The 18,236-nt window shown below is 45.4% G+C and overlaps 1 long non-coding RNA gene across 1 annotated transcript in view; it reads left to right on the top strand.

Moving 5' to 3' along the window:
* Nucleotides 1-18,236, top strand: part of LOC134423724 (uncharacterized) — a 56,480-nt gene that overhangs the window by 353 nt on the left and 37,891 nt on the right. The window contains exons 2-5 of the long non-coding RNA XR_010029188.1: nucleotides 72-234; nucleotides 397-452; nucleotides 10,855-10,953; nucleotides 17,604-17,712. This is a non-coding gene — a long non-coding RNA (uncharacterized LOC134423724). The remainder of the gene's footprint in view (nucleotides 1-71; nucleotides 235-396; nucleotides 453-10,854; nucleotides 10,954-17,603; nucleotides 17,713-18,236) is intronic.

The raw sequence follows: 18,236 nt of genomic DNA, 5'->3' as shown, positions 1-18,236 counted from the left end.
CAGCACTGCATTTTTGGTTTGGGGTGAAGAGGTTTGGGGACAAGGATTAACTCTTTACTTTTTCCCTCCAGGATTGAAGACTGAAATAAATAAAAGCAATTTGTGGTGCCTACAACCTCATAACTGCTGGTCTGCAAGTGGAACCTCACAATGAGATAACTCCCAGTGCAGCAAAACTCACTGACCACCACTGACTGTGTTGGACTCTTCTCCGGATTCCTCTGGAACAGAGAAGTGAGTACTGGGAATGGATGGAGGCAATGTGAAAGACTGAGTCCCTCAGCTGAGCATGCAGCTGTTAGGGCTCTGTCATTGCCTGCATCTCTCTCTGTTTCTGGATCCTACATAAATCAATGCAGCAGCTGCAACAGTAAGATTTCCTGTGCTTCTCTGCAGGAGGGCTGTGAAAGTGGAGCAGAACAGGACTAGCTCTGGCATTTTGGCTGCTACAGGTGAGCCAGCAAATCACCAGGAAGTGGCATCCATCCCCTGGACACACCACTGCCCATGCTAATCATGGTACCAGTTCTTACATGGGAACCTGGGGCTTTTCTTCAGAGCCCATCAGCTCTCCAAAGGGATTCTGCAGTGTGGGGTATGTGGGGCCAGGAAGGTCCCAGTCTGGGGGTGGGAAGTCCTGCTGCCTCACAGTGCCTCCAGTGTGTTCCAGTCCTGAGTCATTCCCTCGCCCGTTTGCTTTTGGTATTTATTTATTTACCACCGAGGTGTCGGCCCAGAGCAGGCTGACTGTGCCGAGCTCCTTCGGTGGCCTGGTGGCTGCTGCCAGCTCTGTCAAACACCCCTGGGGGTGTTTCACCCAGAGGCAAGGGGAGACAATCCTGTTCCTGTGAGAGTAATGCCACCAGCAGCTGCCATCAGAAGCGTGCTTGGCTCCAGGTAACGAGTGCAGCAGCGCAGGGTAAGCTACTTTCACCCTGGCCACAGAGCCCCCGGCTCCCTGAACAGGCTGGAGGGATAGAAGGAGGTTAAGAGGCATATCCTTTGCTGTAATTATATCCTGTTGCTAGAGATATTGTGCTCTGCTTAAAGAAATCATCATAATGCAGCCTCCCGGAGAAGGTAATTACTGTGCATCTTATGAATGGCTGCATGTGAATGTCTGCTCAAGCTGCTGTCAGCAGCAAGTTTCAACACATCTTACATACCAGGCATTTTACAGCCTTAGTTTTATTTGTTTTCATCACCCCTTGCCTTGTGCTTTAGTTTTCATTAATGGATCTGGGGGTTTTTTTTGTTTGTATTGGTTTTCTTTTTCTCTTTTTTTTTTTCCTCCTTTTTTTTTTTTTTTTTTTTTTTTTTTAAAGAGGCCAGAGTTCATGTCTTTGATGGAGTATTTGGGTGGTGGCCACAGTTCTCATTTGCTGCATTTCCATTGCTCTGTGGTGGCTTGAGGGGGACCATCTGGAAGATGTTGTTTCCGAACCATTCCCATACAGTAGGATCTGAGTGGGCCCTGGTTTCCTACTCTGATCCCAAATAAAATGGACTATACCACTGCTGATAAAACTTAGTGTCACTCTACCTCTAGCATAACTGCACAGATTTAAGCCCACAAGACAACCTATTTTTCCTGTTGTACTTTCTTAGCTTCTCTCTCTTATGTTGAAAAAGGGTTGGTGAGGGATGCCAGACCCTTGAGCTTTCCAAAACCAAGCAACTGCCTGCCTTGGTTGGCAACCAGTGCATGTGTCACTGTGTGGTGGCTAAAGTTTTGGAGGCTCACAGCCTGATCGTTCTGTGCATGGGGATTGCCATGTCTTCAGACCCTCATCCTTTGGCTTTGCAGGGATCTTTGAGCCAAAGAGATGGGGCAATACCAAAGAGCCCTGGTTTGTCACAGTAGGAGTGACCCAGCTACTTTTTCTTTCTCAAAGGTGAGAAACTCATGCTTGCCTTTCCCTAGCACTCTGTAATTTGCCTTCATGTTGTGTGTGTAGGGCCACAGTGTGTGACCATGACATCCTGTCCATCCCATGGACAGCTCAAGGGAGGATTTGAAATTCCTTAAATTTCCTTAAATTTCCTCTTTGTGAAAATGGCTGAGGCTTACTCTTGCAATGCTGAAGCTGAATTATCTTTGTACCCTTGCTGATTTATTGTATTTGTGGCCAGTCTTCTGTGCATGCTGAGCATCTGCCATGTTGCATCCTGAGGTGGTTCCATCCTGGTGCTGTGTCCATCCCCCTCTGTGATCCTTGGTGAAGCCTGAAAGGCAGCCTGGCTGCTGCAGGATGGAAGGTGCTATAACAAATGTGAGCTCATAATGTTGTTGTTAAAAATAACTGGAGCTAAATTATAAAGAAAAAATCAATCTTATTCGGTCCTAGCCCAAGGGGGAAATGGACATGAGGGATTGGGCAATCCTTCTGTAAGTTCTTTCTTTAGACTATATTTAAACCACCTCGAGAGCCAGATTCTCAGCTGGTGTCAATTGTTATTGACTTCAGTGGAGTGAAGCTGGTTTACACAAGTTGAGGCTGCTAAATGCCAGTATTTGGATGAAGCTGAGGCAGCTGGAATTGCTTTTGCAGAAAACTCTAGTCTGATGCTGGTTCAAAAGCTCTGATCCCTCCTGAGTGCTTGAGCCATCGGTGCTCTGATTTAGCAGTTCTTTTGGGATGTGAATGGCTATGAAAAAGTCTTACCTTGGGTCAAAATTTGCTCTAATCTTAGCTATGTTCTGCAACTCTGATATCTGTCATTATTCTGTAGTCACTGCATTAGATGGGCTCCTCTGAAAAACTCTGTAAAACCTTTTTTACTTGCTACTTTGCTGGCATCATCTCCTGTCTAGACACTGTAATTATGAGAACCAGGGAGCATACAGTGTGATGTGTAGATAAACCTGGATAACTCCAAGGCAACCGAGTGCTGCTTCCATCCCTCCCCTCCAAGCCAGTTTTGCCCATTTGTTGTCTGTTTCAGTATGAACATTAGCAAAGGGGGGACTGTACAGTGCCACCTGGGAAATATTAATTTGAATTTTACGTTCAGAAGCAAATGTTCCAAGCCATAGAAATGGAGAGGCAAACCTCAAATTGCAGTGGGATCTAGCAACAGTGGGTTAGCCTTCCCTGCTTCTGTTTTTCAGTATGCCTAAAAACTCTCTGGATTAAGTAAACAACCTCCCCCACCATCACTGTCAGCAGAATGCATTAAATCTGTAAGCTGATTTGAGTAATTTTTGTGTACTCATATCCACTCTAATTCCCTTCTTATCCATGGACTTGTTTTTTATTTATGCCAGCACAGGCTGTATCCAAACTCATCCTCTATCTATTTCAGCAATTTTTTTTTAAATAAGAGTGTTTAAAGCTATTGATTTAAAAGGAGACCATCAAATGATCAATACAATATAGAATATTGGAATGCATTTTATTGTTTCAGTTGCTGTCCACAGTATGTCACCTCTTGAAGTGTGTAATAAGAAAAAAAAACCATTTTTTTTGTTTTGCCCTTTTTCAATATGTCCTCTTTCCTGATTCCTTGCTGTAACTGGTAAGAATTGTCTGTGATACTTAGCAAGACCCCTGGGATTCAGACTCTTTCTCAAATCTCTGTGCTTGGAGTGCAACACGGGTTTCCATGGGTCTCTGCAGGAGCTGGGGCATGTGAGAATGATCTGTCTGCTACATTTTGACTCCAAATCAATGTGCTTTAAAGTGATTATAGGGAGGGATTTTTCATTTGCTTTTTGTTTTCTTGGTGGCAGCTTTTGAAAATCACCATGCTGGTCCATGGGAGAAGTGCCACCATGCAGCTCCTTTGCCAGGAGTGCAAAAAGTGCCTCCTTGGAGCAGTGACATGGGTGAGCAAATGCTCTGGGACATGTATTTAGCTCCCAGCTCTTTAAGGTCTGGGTCAAAAAACCATGTTTTTATGAGTCCTAGTAATGGAAGCATGCCATGGGCATGGATGACTTGAAAAAAATTGATCATAGAGGAGGTTAATGGGTGACTTGGATGAATCTCCTAGCTTTGGGTTCTGACAAAAGCTGCTGAGTTTGAGCTGCACAGTGCTGCTTCCTTGGGAAAATTGCACAGGTATAATTAAAATCTGTTTCCCAAACAATGGAAAAGTCTATCTGGATGCTCTTCTTTCAGTATAAGCTTGAGGTTTCATCTGAATTCACCTAGGACACATCAGAGCTTATCTTTATGAAGAACTGAATTTAGTGGTGGATGTATTGAAGGAGTGAATCTCCAATCCTGAGGCCCTAAAATCAAACTCCAGGTAGGATTTCTTGACCAGTCTATGTGGGGGTGTCCTCAGCCTGCATTTAGCCAAATCTGAGACTCCAGATGGAGCTGTGACTCTAGGACTTTTCCCAAGGGAGACTTGGGAAAAATCAGAGTCAAGGCCAAGCCAGCTCCAGTCCTGTATGGAAGTGGGAGCTCATTTTTTCTCTTCTCAGCCTTTTCTACTCTCAGCAAGGTGATTTGTTTTGCACTGGGTTGTTGGACACTTGTAAATATCCCAGAATTTGGTGCATGCACATGAACCCAAGGGAAAAGAAATCTCCATGTGAGGAAAACACACTTCTTTCCTTTCTTTTTTTCCCCCCATCACTGTATCACCATGTTGGTGTGAATGAGTGCATGGACATTGTACTGCAAGGGCCTCCTGCACCAGATGCAACTCTCAACCAGCCATAACCGGTTCTCTCGTGCACCAGGGTGACACAGCCACATCATCCCTTCTCCCTCTGTTGATTTTTGGCATGGATCATCTTTGTTATCTTTTCCATTGCACTGCTACCAAACCTGCAGCAACAGCAGGAAGATGGTTGGCGTTATTCTGTATGGGACCTGTAGGAAGAGTAGGTTTGTACTTCCTACACTGGTTTGAAGGTAAGGATGCCAGGCTGGGTATGCACTAAATTTCCCACTGGGATTATTTAACTCCTTTCCTTGCTGGGGGACGTTTCCACAGAATGTACTATGGCAGGCTTTGAACCAATTTGTAGTTCCTCTGCTTATGATGAAATTAGTTCACTTGTTTTATGTAAACTCTCCATGAGATTGTTTACTTTGGCACAGGGATCCATGTGCTTTCAGAGATGCAAGGAATTTAGCTACTGGGAGCTTGTTTAGTTTAGTTTGTTGCATTTGCAAAACAGATGGTGGAGAGGAAAATGTATGTGTGGAGAGGCTTTAGGACAAGATTTGATTAATGTTTGCTGCCCTTCTAGGTTTTTTGGTTGCTTTCTGGCTGAAAGAGGATGAGTTTCCATGACAGGGAGAAGAAAGATGACACGTAAGAACTGATATGCATTTTGCACTCAGGGAGAAATAAATATAATTTGCACTTGAGCTGTCATTTTTTAGGCATCTTTGCCAAGGTACTCCTAATTTCTAGGGCTGGTGGAGGTACAGATGCACCATGAGGGCCTTGTACATTGACTTGTCTCTGCTCTCTGAAGCCCTGTGGGCCTCAGCAGACCTTTGAGGCATTGCTGTGCTGCTACAAAGCAAAAGGAGGGAAATCTTCATGAGAAGTGTGCCCCAGAACTGGCTGGGGTGGGGTGAGGCCATCCCCATGACACTGGGGTGTCCTTTCAGTTAATGCATTTAGGTGCAGCTCTCTGCTCAAGTGAGAAAGGACAGTTGTCCTCAGTGGCCGGAAGGAGAATGAGGGTGGATCCCAGCTCTGCTCAGCCAACTATTTGAGCCTTGTGTCAGGCAGATCATTTTGGAACAGGCCAGAGTTTCCCTGTTCCAAGGGCCAAATCAGTGCCAAGTTGCAAGGGATGCTTGTAAGGCTCTGCCATGCCCATCTGTGGTGGGTTATGCATGCTGGGTTGTAGGGCATTGGGAGAGGTGTCACTTTCCACTGTATTTCCTAGCTGAAAGGCTGTCTGTTCTTGTGAGCTCTGCCACTCTGCTTTACATATCTGGGAGCAAAAATCCTCTCAAACCTTCATATCTTGTCTTTGGCTTTGTTATGGGGAGCAAGCAACTCCCTCTTTGCAGGATCCTCACAGGAATGATCTTGGAGCGATTAGCCCTAATCAAACTTGGCGCTTGCTCAGGGCAGGATCATGTTCCCCTGCATTCCTCCGTGGATATGGCAGGCAAAGAATCTGTCATCGTGTCTGATGACCTTGCCTGCAGTGCGGAGTGCCAAGAATGCCCCATGTTTTCTCAGGGTGGGGTGCTGTCCACCACCAATGGCCAGCCAAGCGTGATGATGGGGTGAGCGCGCGCTGGGATTGCTGGGGCGTTTGCTGGTGGGCTTGGTGGGGGAGGAGCCCACATGCCACCACCTGGTTATTTTGGGCAATGGACTGAGCTGCTGAGCTGGATCTTTCACAGCTTCATCCAATCTTCTGCCCCTACAGAAACATTTCTCAGACATTAACACTTTGCCCATCTAGGTGTCGTGTTTCTGAGACCTCTGTGCTTCCCAGTATGAGCCCAGTGCATATACTTTTGCCCTTCTTCAAATCTCAGAGCTGAAGGGCGGTGGTTAAAGGTGCTTGAGCATTTTGCAAGCCTCCACTGACAGAAGGATGCCTGTCTTGCCAGTCAAAGAGTTTTCTGTCTGCTTGCTGACCTCTTTTTTTACCAGGGCTAGATGGATTTCAGTTACATTTGGACAGATGCAAGTGGGGACTTTATTAGCAACCATTTAACCCTTGTCCCTTTTAGATTTTTATGAGCTTGAGAAATCTTATATCTCTTCCATTTCCATATGAAGAAGTTGAGGCATAATAAGTTGCAGCGGTTTATCCCAAACAAGTCTAACCAGAAAAGTGCTTGAAATTCAAATTTCTTCTTAATCAGTCAGATTCTTGATAAGCATGTCCTTCTGTTTCTGGTAGTAGTGCCTGCTGGCATCTGTGTGAAGAAAAGGGCATCTTTCCTAAATGGGACTTACCAGGAGTGTGCAGTCTTGCTTCTCCTACTGTGCCCAAAATGAACTAAGAGCTGGTTGGAGCAGGAGCAAACCATCGTCATGGATGAGCTGGCTATGGAGAATAACAAAAGTCAATGTCTTCCTTGAGCAAGATGACTCCTGCCATATGTGCTGTAACATCTCAGTGCCCTGCTGCAGGTTGTGCCTGCAAGGTGAAGTGTGGCCTCCAGGCATTACCTCAGAGCAGTGCTCTCCAGGATAGGCTGGATTTTGCCTGGCTTTGTGTGTAAGTGTGGTTGCCAACACCTGCACAAAGCAAAGGCAGAGCAGACCTGAAGAGGAGCATTTGGTACCTGTTTGACCATGGCAGGGTGCATGGCCAGGTGAAGGTGTGAGCAGCAGCAGCACTGAAGGTGAAAATGATGCTGGCAAGGTTTTCTACTGGGTTTCAGCCCTGTGTATCTTTATTTTTCCCCCATCCTCTGTTAGAGCTCAATCTTTCTCATAATTGTCACCTGGGTCAATTACAGTTTAAGCTCTGCAGCCAGCTATGGGAAGCACAGATGTATGGCACCATGCACCGTGTCCAGGGATGGCCTGGCCTGCTCAGTGGTCCTGCCTGGAGTCCCGTGCTCTTCCCAAACTCTATTTGCAATGCAGGTAAACTGTAAAGGAGGGGAGTATGTGTGAGACAAGGAAGGTAGAACAATGTGTCTGCATTTTCCTGCCTCTTTGTGGGCTTTCAATGAAAGCCAAAATAGTTATGGATGTTAAACCCTTGGTGTTATGGGTTTGCAGTTTCCCTCTTGAAACTTTAGGATGTGGATCACAGGCCTATGTTGGTAGACACTACACAGACAGCTAAGAAAGAGACCATCCCTATCTGTAGGACTAGAAACCCTATAAAAGGCCAAAGCAGGATAGCTTGTGGGTGGAGTAGAGCTGGAGGGAGGAAGTGACAGTGCAGTTGGAAAGGTGTAGTGGAAAATCTGGAATTGCACCTTGCAACTAGTCTAACCAAGACCCTAGGGAAGAAAGTTTCCAGGTGTTGTGGAAGCAGCTTTGCACACCTTTATGGAGAGGTGTTTGGCAAAGAGCTAATTCTCAAACTCTGGTGCATGACCTCTCACTTAACCACTGATTAGTGAGTGCTGCAGGACACCACCACTGCAGTTCATGACAAGAGACAGTTAGAAAGGGCTGAAAGGTAGTCTATAGGAAAAGAGATAATTTCAGGAATACCTGAGATATCCTTGCCTTGGCTGGCCTTTTCAGACTTTGTGCACTCTCTGGCCTGCCCTTTTGGCTACAGTGTCTGTTGTGGTACTACTGCACAACCACTGGTGTGTACACTTTGGGGACTCCTGTGGTAGGACAGCACGGGGCAGGATGTTTATTGGGAAGGGTAGGGGTGAGGAGGACAAATGCACCAGGGACGGTAGGTTGGTAAGAGAAGGGCTGTGGGTCCTGCATAGATTGAAGTTGAAAACTTTGTCATCTGGTTGTGCAAGAGTGTCTGAGGCAGAGGGGATGTGTGTAATGGACAGGAAGGAGGGGTGCCTGCATGAGGAAGTACCAACCAGCAGCTGTTGCAATTGTTTTAATAAAGGAATATTTCCCTGAATTTCTCTTTTGGCACCTCAGGGCCCTTCCCAGGATGCCCTTGTTGCAGTTGCTGTTTGATTTCCAGGGCAAATGCAGTACACACACACAGAGCCCTGTCTTGTTCATGCAAACCCACGATCCCATCAGCGCATGGCTCCTCTTCCTTTTGCTGACAGGGAAGGGGGGGGATGTGGGGGTTGGAATAATGACAGAGCTGATTATAATTAGTATTTTTTTATGTCTGAAGAGTGAAAGTCCTCCCCAAGTCCCCCAGCTGAGCACAAGCCAAAGTGCTAAATCCCTGTAGGGGTGTGTTTTATTACTGACGCTCTGCGTGTCGAGGCTGGTCGCGGGGTCTGATGCTGTGTGTGTGGAATTTTTGTGGCTATTTTCTATTGTGCCAATGAAAAGAAGGATCCCATCTGTATAATAAAAAGGAAACTTGAAGGCTTCCACGCCTACATGGAGGTGAATGCTTGCAGCATTAGTGTTTTCAGTAAGGATTTTACCTTCACATGACATTGCAAACGATGGAGCAGATGTTACTGGGGTTGGAATATGATGGGATTCTCAGTGGCCCTTCCACAAAAGGTTTTGGCTACTCCTTGGTTAGGCTGGGCTGTAGCTGGCTTTTTTATAGGCTCGTAATTCCTCACTGGGCAGTGTGTGCTGGGTTTGACTCATCCCTGACTGTTCCTCTTTCAGGAACAGGGTTCTGCCAGAATGATGGGGACAGGGAGGCACTGGTGGCTTCCTGATCCTCTCTTGACCAGCTGGGTGATCTCAAAGAGGTTCTTTTCTCCTCAGGACTGTTTTTTCTGTGTGCCTGAGATCACACACAGATTGAAGGCTGAGCTGGATATGGAAGTTGCCCTTAGCCAGGCTGTCTACACAGTGTAGTAGTAGTGAGGGAGCTGCCCTCCCCAAATCAGTCCAAAGCCACATCCTGCAAGTACTGATCGCTTCAGGGGGCTGAAAGGCACCCTCAGCATACACCAAATGGACAGGAGAAAGTGGTACCCTATGTGACACCTTAAAAGTACCTTCAACCTGGGAATGGTAGCAATGGGCTGCAATCCTGCAAGCTTTCAAAGATCATTCAAGCCTTTTGGATGAGCGAATGTTGAGAGCTCCAGGAGTCTTGGCAACCTGGGTTGTCTTTGTACCTGTGCAGCCTTTGCTTAAAGCAAATTTCCACCATCAGAGCGCATGTGTCACTCCCCTGAGAGAGAGAATGCCTGCACACAGTGCCCAGGAGCTCCCAGACATCCCTTCTCTCCGTCCCCCTCACTAAGGAGGGTGTGTTGTCCCTGCTGTAGCTACAGTAGCAGGTGAGAGCATGCTGGGACACAGGCCCACAGGTGGCAGCTCACAACTTCTGCACCCAGCTTCAATCTTGTCTCAGGTAAAGAGGAGTTTCCCTATGAGGTGGCTCACTGTCTTTCCCTTTCTATCAGCAGAAATTCCACCAGGAATAGGCTGAACCACACCAGCTTTGGTAGCTGTGCCCACCATTCCAGGATGGGTGTCTCTTCATCGCCCACACAGCTGGCTCATGTACTGCTGTTGCTCAACCTCCTCCTTTCTGCCTTTTTGGCAATGTTGTGGACAAAAACAGCCTATAAATCTGTTCAGATTGTGAGCTTCAGTGCCTGACCCTGAATCTCCAGTCTGTACTTGTAATACCTGCAACTCCAATGTGATCTGCCATCCAGGGGTGAGATGCTTTGGGCTTTGAACTTTGAACTCCAAAAATACGTTCAGCTGTTTGACAGAGGTCTGAGGTTTTATCTGAAGCTTTATTATTATTTTCACTGGATTTTTTTTTGACGTTCCAAATCCTATTTTTTTTTCTCTTCTCCCCCAGAAGAGTATGCTCAGTAGCTAAAGGAAAAAGCTGGCTGGAGCATGCAGACTGTGAGCAGTGTAGGAGCTGCTGGGAGAGAGGAAGGGCAGCAGGAGAGCTGTGACAGCACGTGGCTCCTGCCCTCAATTAGCCTGTGTGGTCATCACTGTTGAAATAAAAGCACAGCAGGTCTCCAAGGAGTTCTCTCCTGGATCTTGCTGAATTTACAAGCTGGGACCACAGTATAACTTAATTTCCTGAAATGTCAAGTGGCTTAAACTGGCTGCCTGCTCTATTGGTGTTGGTTTGTTGTTTTTTTTTTAATGAACACATTGTACTTCCATTTCCTGCAAAAAATTTCCTATCAGTGTTTGATGATTGCTTAATAAGAGAAATCAGTAAGCACATGAAAGTTCACATCCTGCAGATGAATATAATGACTATAACCTTTCTTCTGTGGTGCCAGGAGTTGGTGGGGTTTTTTTTGGTTGTGGTTTGATTTATTTGTCTTTTTATCCTTCCAGCTGAGAACATTGATTTGAAACTGTATCCTGAAATGCTGAGACCATTGGTGAGCGGTAGGAAGCCTTCAGCAATGACCAGCTTTACTCCAGAAGGAAAAGGTAGAATTTCCTGGATGAGCAAGCTGGAAGAATGTATGTCAAATTGGGAAAAGTAACAATGTTGAGGACAAGCCTGTCATGCAGTCTTGTGATACACTGTGGGTTTTGTTTGATTTTGCTAGAGAAGAGGGCTTATCTAATGGAATTGTGGGTGTGAGCTCTTAGGAAGGCTTGCAGGCAAGCCTGAAGGGTCCCAAATGGATTTGTTGTTGTTTTTTATATCTCTGTTTCTAGACAAGCCTTTATATTATTTCATAAGTGTGATTTCTGAGTCCTGTTAGCTCTTTATTCAAGATCAGTCTTTTATAATTCCTGTGGGAGCTTACACTCTTTTAGACCTCGAGATACTGCGTTTATAGGAAACCTGATGGAAAATTTTAAAAGCCTTTTCTTCATGTTAATTTTCATTACTAGCTCTAATACTCCTCTGTCTAGAGCTTTCTCACTTCAAAGTGCTGTGCAGTCTATCAGCCAACTGCACAGGGAGGTAAATAAAACTCCCTGCCTTTAGTATGGCTTTTGAATTTTTCCTGAGTCTGAGTGTGGTGTTGAGCAGGGAGCTATGGAGAGACACCCATTGGGAAATATTTGGCAGAGGGACTGACAGACAATTTAGACTGTCTGAACACAGGCCTGAAAGGAAAATCTTGTGTTGTGACTGTTTTCCAAACATCTCTTGCAATTTCTGTCCTCTCCCAGCTCTGTTTCATGGTTCTCATCTCCTTTCCTTGCACAAGACCATGGTTTCCCGGGCTCTGGGGGAGAAAGAGCTAGCCAGGAATTGTAATGGAAACCCTTGCCTAATTAGGTGTCAGGAACTTATTGAAAATAATGCAATTTTTATGCCACTTCCTATATTTTAGAACCCAAGGGCCAGTAAGAGAGAAATTGGTCAAGCAAAAATAATAAAACCCAAAACACAATGAGCATTTTAATCCTTAAATGATAATTAGCCTTGGTCTGGACCTGAGCAGTGCACCAGCTTTTGTGCAGGAACAAAGCCCATTTTCTCATCACACCACAGGCACAGGCATATTCTTTGGTTCAGCTCCTCTCCATCTCAGTGCCTTAGATATCCCATATGCAGGAGTATCTCCTGATTACACAGCAATGCCTTGATTCCCTTGACACCTCAGTGTCTTAATATTCCCTGGAGAATATTAAGACACTGAGGTAAATGAACCTTGGGGTAGGATACTGCCTGTTGCAGAGGGAAGAGTTGTTAATTTTTTGCTGTTGTGTCCTGGTGTCATCCCTTTGTGTGTTTGTGTGTGCACACTCCTGGATGTAGAAAATGCTGATGTTTAATCACATCCCACAGAAGGCAATTGGAGATTATTTTTTAAAGTGTTGTATTTATTAATTTTTAAGTAGTGTAATTACAAGCAGGCACTTCTAGCATGGCAAAGCTTAGACAAGGTGCTATGAAAGAAAAAATATCAAACCCCCAGAATTTTGGGCATAGTCATGTGACTGTTTTGCCATTGTCCTCTGACTGTTTTGCCATTGTCCTCTGACTGTTTTGCCATTGTCCTCTGACTGTTCAGAGACTTTTTGACTCAAGGGGAGACTCTTTTTACTGTCATAGAGGGTGAAGGATGCAGTGACTGATGGTTTCTTGCCTGGCCAGTGTGAAGGCAATGGGTTGTGAATCCATGGACTTCCTTACCAATATGGCCATCACTTTGCATTAATCCGGCCACTCTCACTACCCAAGTTTCTCTTACAACGTTATTACAGGCTACCCAAACCAAGGGAAGAGAGCAGTTTTGCCCTTCACAGATAAACCATTTCCTTGGGGGCCGAGCCCCACTGGCATCCTCTGCCCCAGGTGAGTTGGAAGCAGCTCTCTCTCAGTGGGAGAAGCCAGCTGAGGTCACCCACGAGCATTGCTCCCCTGTCTCCTCACCCCAAGGGGCTGAGATATTTAGACAGCTGCCTCACTGTGAATGGGACTCTGGCAAAAGAATTAAGCAGAGATTAAAATCAGTTTTAGCTGTTAAATGTGTGCTTTGCACAGCATTAAGCAACTAAAAGGCTAATTATCTTTGAACTTATGCACGTGGTTTTAGATGTGATCCACACAAGTAGCTATTTTTTTTTCTTTTGTCTACAAGGAGCTGAAAATCAGGATAAAAATGAGATGCTGGTGTCAGTGAGGGCACAGCTTTGTGAGTAGGCTGGAGGCAGTGCCTGGTCTGCAGGGAAATAGGGCACCTACAGAATGAGAAGAGGTTATAAAAATTACTTTAACACTTGTCATTTAAACTCTCCTGTTTAATGGAAGTTCATGCTCTTGATTAAGGAAATGCAAGTGTGCATGAAGGTGGGAAAATGAGACTGCTCAGAGAGAAAGCCAAGCTCCTAGCTGGCGGGAAAATTTACTCTGGATGCTGATGCTTGGGGCACAGAGAGTGCAATCTGGGAGGTGAAGAGCACTCCCTGCAAGACCTACATAGGTCACTGCAGAGCAAATCAGATTGAGTTTTAAAAAGTGCTGCAGGGAGACAAGGAGGAATTTGATGCTGAGTCGCAATAAAATAGGGAGAGGGGCCCCATGCCCCTGTGCAGCCTGGGTGCTTTGGAAAGCTGCTCAAGGCTCAAAAAAGCCATGTCAATGAAAATACAGACAATGGGAGGAGGTAACATGGTTGATAAAATGTTGGTGCCATTTAAAAACCCTTTAGGGAAGCAAGTAAGCATTGCCAAATTGTGATCAAAAATTCTGGATCTTCCCATCCAGTACGAGCCAAATCATGACATAAGACCAACTTTTTCCAATTTGGTTGGGTTTTTTTTTTTGTTTTTTGAATCTTTAGATTACACTTAAATTATATTTCAAGCTTCTTTCTTACCCATAAAGCATGAAATTATTACTGAAATCAGTCCAGGGATCAAAAGTGAATTTTTCATACAGCCACAGAAGGAGGGCTGGTTGGAGCTTTTGTTTGCATGGCCTTTCACACAGTTGAAGAATTCCCTCTTGCTCCCTGTAACCAGCTCTCTCCTTGCCTAAACACCCAGCTCATGTGTTTGCTGGAAATGGTGTTTCTCAAGTTTCTTTTCCCTGGACTCTGTAATCTGTCTTTTTTGAAGGGTGAGTGAGGCTACAGGCAATCCACCAGTTGAGAGCTTCCCTGTGCTGAGCAGGCAGGAAGGATGCCTTTACAAGGCATCTTTCACTGATTTTTATTAAATTAAACCTCCCCACCCCCAATTTTCACAAATTATCAAGATGATTTTGACTTTTGATCTGCTCCTCTATATAATGTTAACTCGTCTCAGCTTTTTTCTTTTTGCCTGCAGAAGTGGCATACATATTGTCAATTAATTAATGTGATTTTCTTTATAATAATGGAAATAATTTCTGGATTTAAGGCTGTTGAGCAGAACACCCAAGATGATGTGAATTATGAAATGTTTATCAGGTGTACCAGCTACAACACTTTTGCTCTTATTAATTAGGGGATTAATAGTTATTTTTCTCCTATTTTTTGTGGTTCACAAAAGCATCTCATGGGGAAAGAAAAAAAGTTGGTAGCAAGTAGCTAAAGAGCTGTCTTGGGTCCAGAGTTCAGACCATCTGACATCAGCTCAGACCTTCTGATATCATGTACAGCTAGAGTCCCAGCCTGGCCTGTCACAACCCTCTGGAGCTTGTCACACCTCTGTTTTGTCCCATGTAAGATGTGGATCAATAAAGTTAGTTCTGTTAGCAGTGGGGAAGGTTCCTGCACTGATGGCAAAGAACCAATGCTGTGAGAAGGCCAGACTCAAGAAAATGTCAGCAAGAACTTTTTGCTTCAGTGATGGGCCAGGCATGAACATGATTTATGAAGTGAAAGGTATGGATTATGCATTTGAGAAATCCATTAAGGGTTAATAACATGCCTTAACAGAAGAAAGATCTCTAGCTCCAGCAGCTTTGATTTGGAGGTATCACGGGAAAACCAATTTCTCCTAGCAATTTAACAATGCAAATAGGTTCTGAGGTGATGATGAGGAGATGAATATGTTAGCCAGAGTAGAACTGAGCAGCAGCAAAGCGTTGGTGTGGCAAGGTTCACAAAAGGCAGCTTTGAATGGCAAACACCAGTTTGGGCAAGAGGTTTCCAATTTGAGCCAGCCAGGAGAGGTTAGAGAACAGGACACGTTCCTGATGACTGCACTGCTCTGTCCTTAATTCCAGGGCTCTGCTGTTGCCTACCACCTCGGAGAGGTGCTGCAGGCACTTTCTAGAGGGCTTATGTCATTGGTCAGAGATCTCTGTGTATGTAAAATCAGGGAGAGACCCATACCATCCCTGCACAACTGATGTTTGTAGATGATGGGTGAGGCAGTGATGTCTCAGGGAGCTACGCTGCCTCGGGCTATGATCTCATAAGTTAAGCAGGGTTGGGCCTGTTTGTTTTTGGATGGGGACTTAGAAGGAGAAGTTGATTGCTACAGTCAATTTGACTTGGTAATTCAGAAGGTGGTGCTCTTCCCCCTAGGTAGCTCAGGCTGACATGCCAGAATGATTAGGCTCACCACAACTCCTAACCTTTTGGAAAAAATGTAAACCCAACATCCTCACCTTTCCAGAATGAACATCACGGGACTCCTGCTCTAACCCCAAAGTCCCAACCAAATTCCATCTCAAAGCAACCACACCCTGCAGATGGAGATCCACCCTGCCCTTCCAGGAGGCTGCAGTAAACTTTGCTTTCCCTGCTGAGTTCCATGGTACCTCCAGCAGAACTGCTGCAGAGCTGGGGAGAGATGGCAGAGGCACTTCTGGGGCAGGCAGCAAATGCCCCCTCAATTAACCTGTGTAAGTGTCCTCACTGTAAAGAGACTGTTTAAATGGGAAGTGTCTTCCCAGTAGGGATTTGGGCAGCCTTGGTGATACCTGGTTTGAGCAATGGCCTCCTTGTGCTGAATGTAGCAGCTGGTGCCTCTCTCTGTTTTGCCTTTGTCTCTTCCTACTGTGGCACAGTGCTAGGCATTCACAGCACAGGTAACTCCGCTACCCACTGCCCTCTTAGAGGGACAAAAAATTTTCTTAGCTGTTTTGCATACCTCTTAATATTCCAGTGTGGCTACTTGGGCCAAATTCTAGAGTGAGGTAAGTTATTTAGCAGCATGTAGGTGTAGAGTGCTGCAATTTTCTGTTCTGAGTGGGTGGTAAGGTAGGGGTGCAGCAGGAAAAGCAGCAAAGAGAATGGCATTAGTTAGCATGCTCTGTGTGCTGAGGGCTGCTGGGAAGGGAGCTCTGGTTGCTTTGGCCATGTCTAAAGGCAGATTTGCTCAGTATTTGTTTGTTTTCTAAGCTGTGAATGTGCTTGTGTGCATTCTTCTCTTTTGGTTTAGCTTAAACCTTTCCTAATCCTGTTAGCAGAGATAAATCTCCCTGAACCACAAGTAAGTGTCTGCACGGGAGTTTGCACGAGCTGAATTAATTCTGCATGAAATCATGAAGGGGTGCCCTTGTGTGGGTAAACACAACCTCATGTTCCTTCCAGCATCCTTGGCTTTCCCTGCCTGCTCTCCCCTCTTGGCAGGGGAGGTCACATTGAAGCATCTCATGCTCAATTTCCACAGGAAAATAAGCAAATCCCCCTTCACCACCAGGAAGAGGGCAGAGTGAACCCAAACTAGGCTCTCTGTGTGAGGTCTGTCAAGAAAGACTCCCTCGGAGGGCTGTGTGCCAGCAGGACCATGTCCCTGACCTAGTGACATGCAGAAGGAGGGGTGCTCCCAGTATTAGCCCCACTGCTCTGTCCTGGCACAGCACAGTGGGAGAGGCAGCTGGGCTTAGCTCAGGATTTTGCATGTTCTTTACCATGCATGTCCTGTCTTGACAGTATTTATGCAAATTTTTAAATAGAGGAAAAAGCTGTCACATAAAACAAAAAAATTCATCCGAAGGCCAAATATGTAGGTTGGTTGGCTTCTGTATTTTCTTTTTCTTTTTTTTTTTTTTTTCAATTAAAAATCAGGTAACCTATAAAACGACGATCTAGTTTAATATCCTCATTACATGTTCCAGGCAGTACCCGAGTCACACCATTTGCACTGTGCTTTGTACCCCTGCGGGGGATGTAAAAGCTTCATTTTTGGAATATTCTGAGGTGCACCCCAGTCAGATGTGCCAGGTGAGAGTTCCAAGGTGCAGGATTGTGGGTAGTGAAAGTGAATTCTCTCAGGATGCAGTTGCTGTCAGGACAGGACCCACAGGTCAGTATTGAGGTAATTGGTTTAGGTGCTCCTGTCCTTGCAATCCATGTCACCTTTTTGAGTGGGAACACTCCTGAAGTCAAAAGAAATTCCCAATGCATTGCCTCGTCCTTATTTTTGTTTCTGATTGGCGAAACTCCATTGAGTTTAATTCCCACCTAATGCTAAGATCCATCACCTTTAATTGTCATCAAAAAACACTTACAAGGAGCAACAAAAGGAGCTGCTGGAGGATGTCTCTTCTTCAGCACTGGAAGAATTGCTGCATGTTCTCATGTCATGAGCAGCCAGTTCTCATCAGCATTGACTTCCTATGCAGGTAGGGGGTCTTCTGGCTTGTTTGGACTATTTCACCTGGGTATTTTTGCAGACATAACTAGTAAGATGCTTACTGGTTAATACCAACTGTGATAATGTGTTTTGTGACACAGATTCTCGTTTGCTAAGATCCAGAGTAAACCAGACCTGCCTCCTGGGACCTGCATACCACAACAGTCCAGCGATCACCATTGTGGATACTTCTTTTGATGAAGGCTCAAGGTCAGAGTTGAGATATACAACAGTCCAATAATGTATTGCTGATCAGCTCACAGCTCCTGTTATGAGCCATAACAGTGCCAAACCTGAATTTTACGTAACTAAGAGCATCTACACTAAGAGTTGCCACTACCCAGCCCATGTACAAGAGCCTTCATCTCTGAGGTGGCACTTGTGAGCCTTTTCCACCATTACAGCATCATGGAACACAAGGCTGAATGTTATCTTCACTTTTAGAGCACTTTGTACCCAATAGGATGGGGCTGGAAAAGGGATTCTCCCCTGGGCTATAGATCCCCCACCTGCTGTGTCTCCATACCCCTCCCAGTGTGGTGAGCTCCAGGCACTTGGCAGATCTCAGCCCTTTTTCCACTAGAATTGCAGTTTCCTCCTTGGGCTGTGTCTAAATTTCCTTGGCATGGAGGTGAGGGCTGACGCTACCATCACTCCAGGGAATGCAGGAGCATGCAATTATTACCTTTCAGATTTGCTATACAGATATGCCTGGAAACCTCCATTCTTTCCTT

Source organism: Melospiza melodia, chromosome 12, assembly GCF_035770615.1.
Source record: "Melospiza melodia melodia isolate bMelMel2 chromosome 12, bMelMel2.pri, whole genome shotgun sequence".
Classification (NCBI taxonomy): Eukaryota; Metazoa; Chordata; class Aves; order Passeriformes; family Passerellidae; genus Melospiza; species Melospiza melodia.
This window is presented reverse-complemented; position numbering and strand designations above follow the sequence as displayed.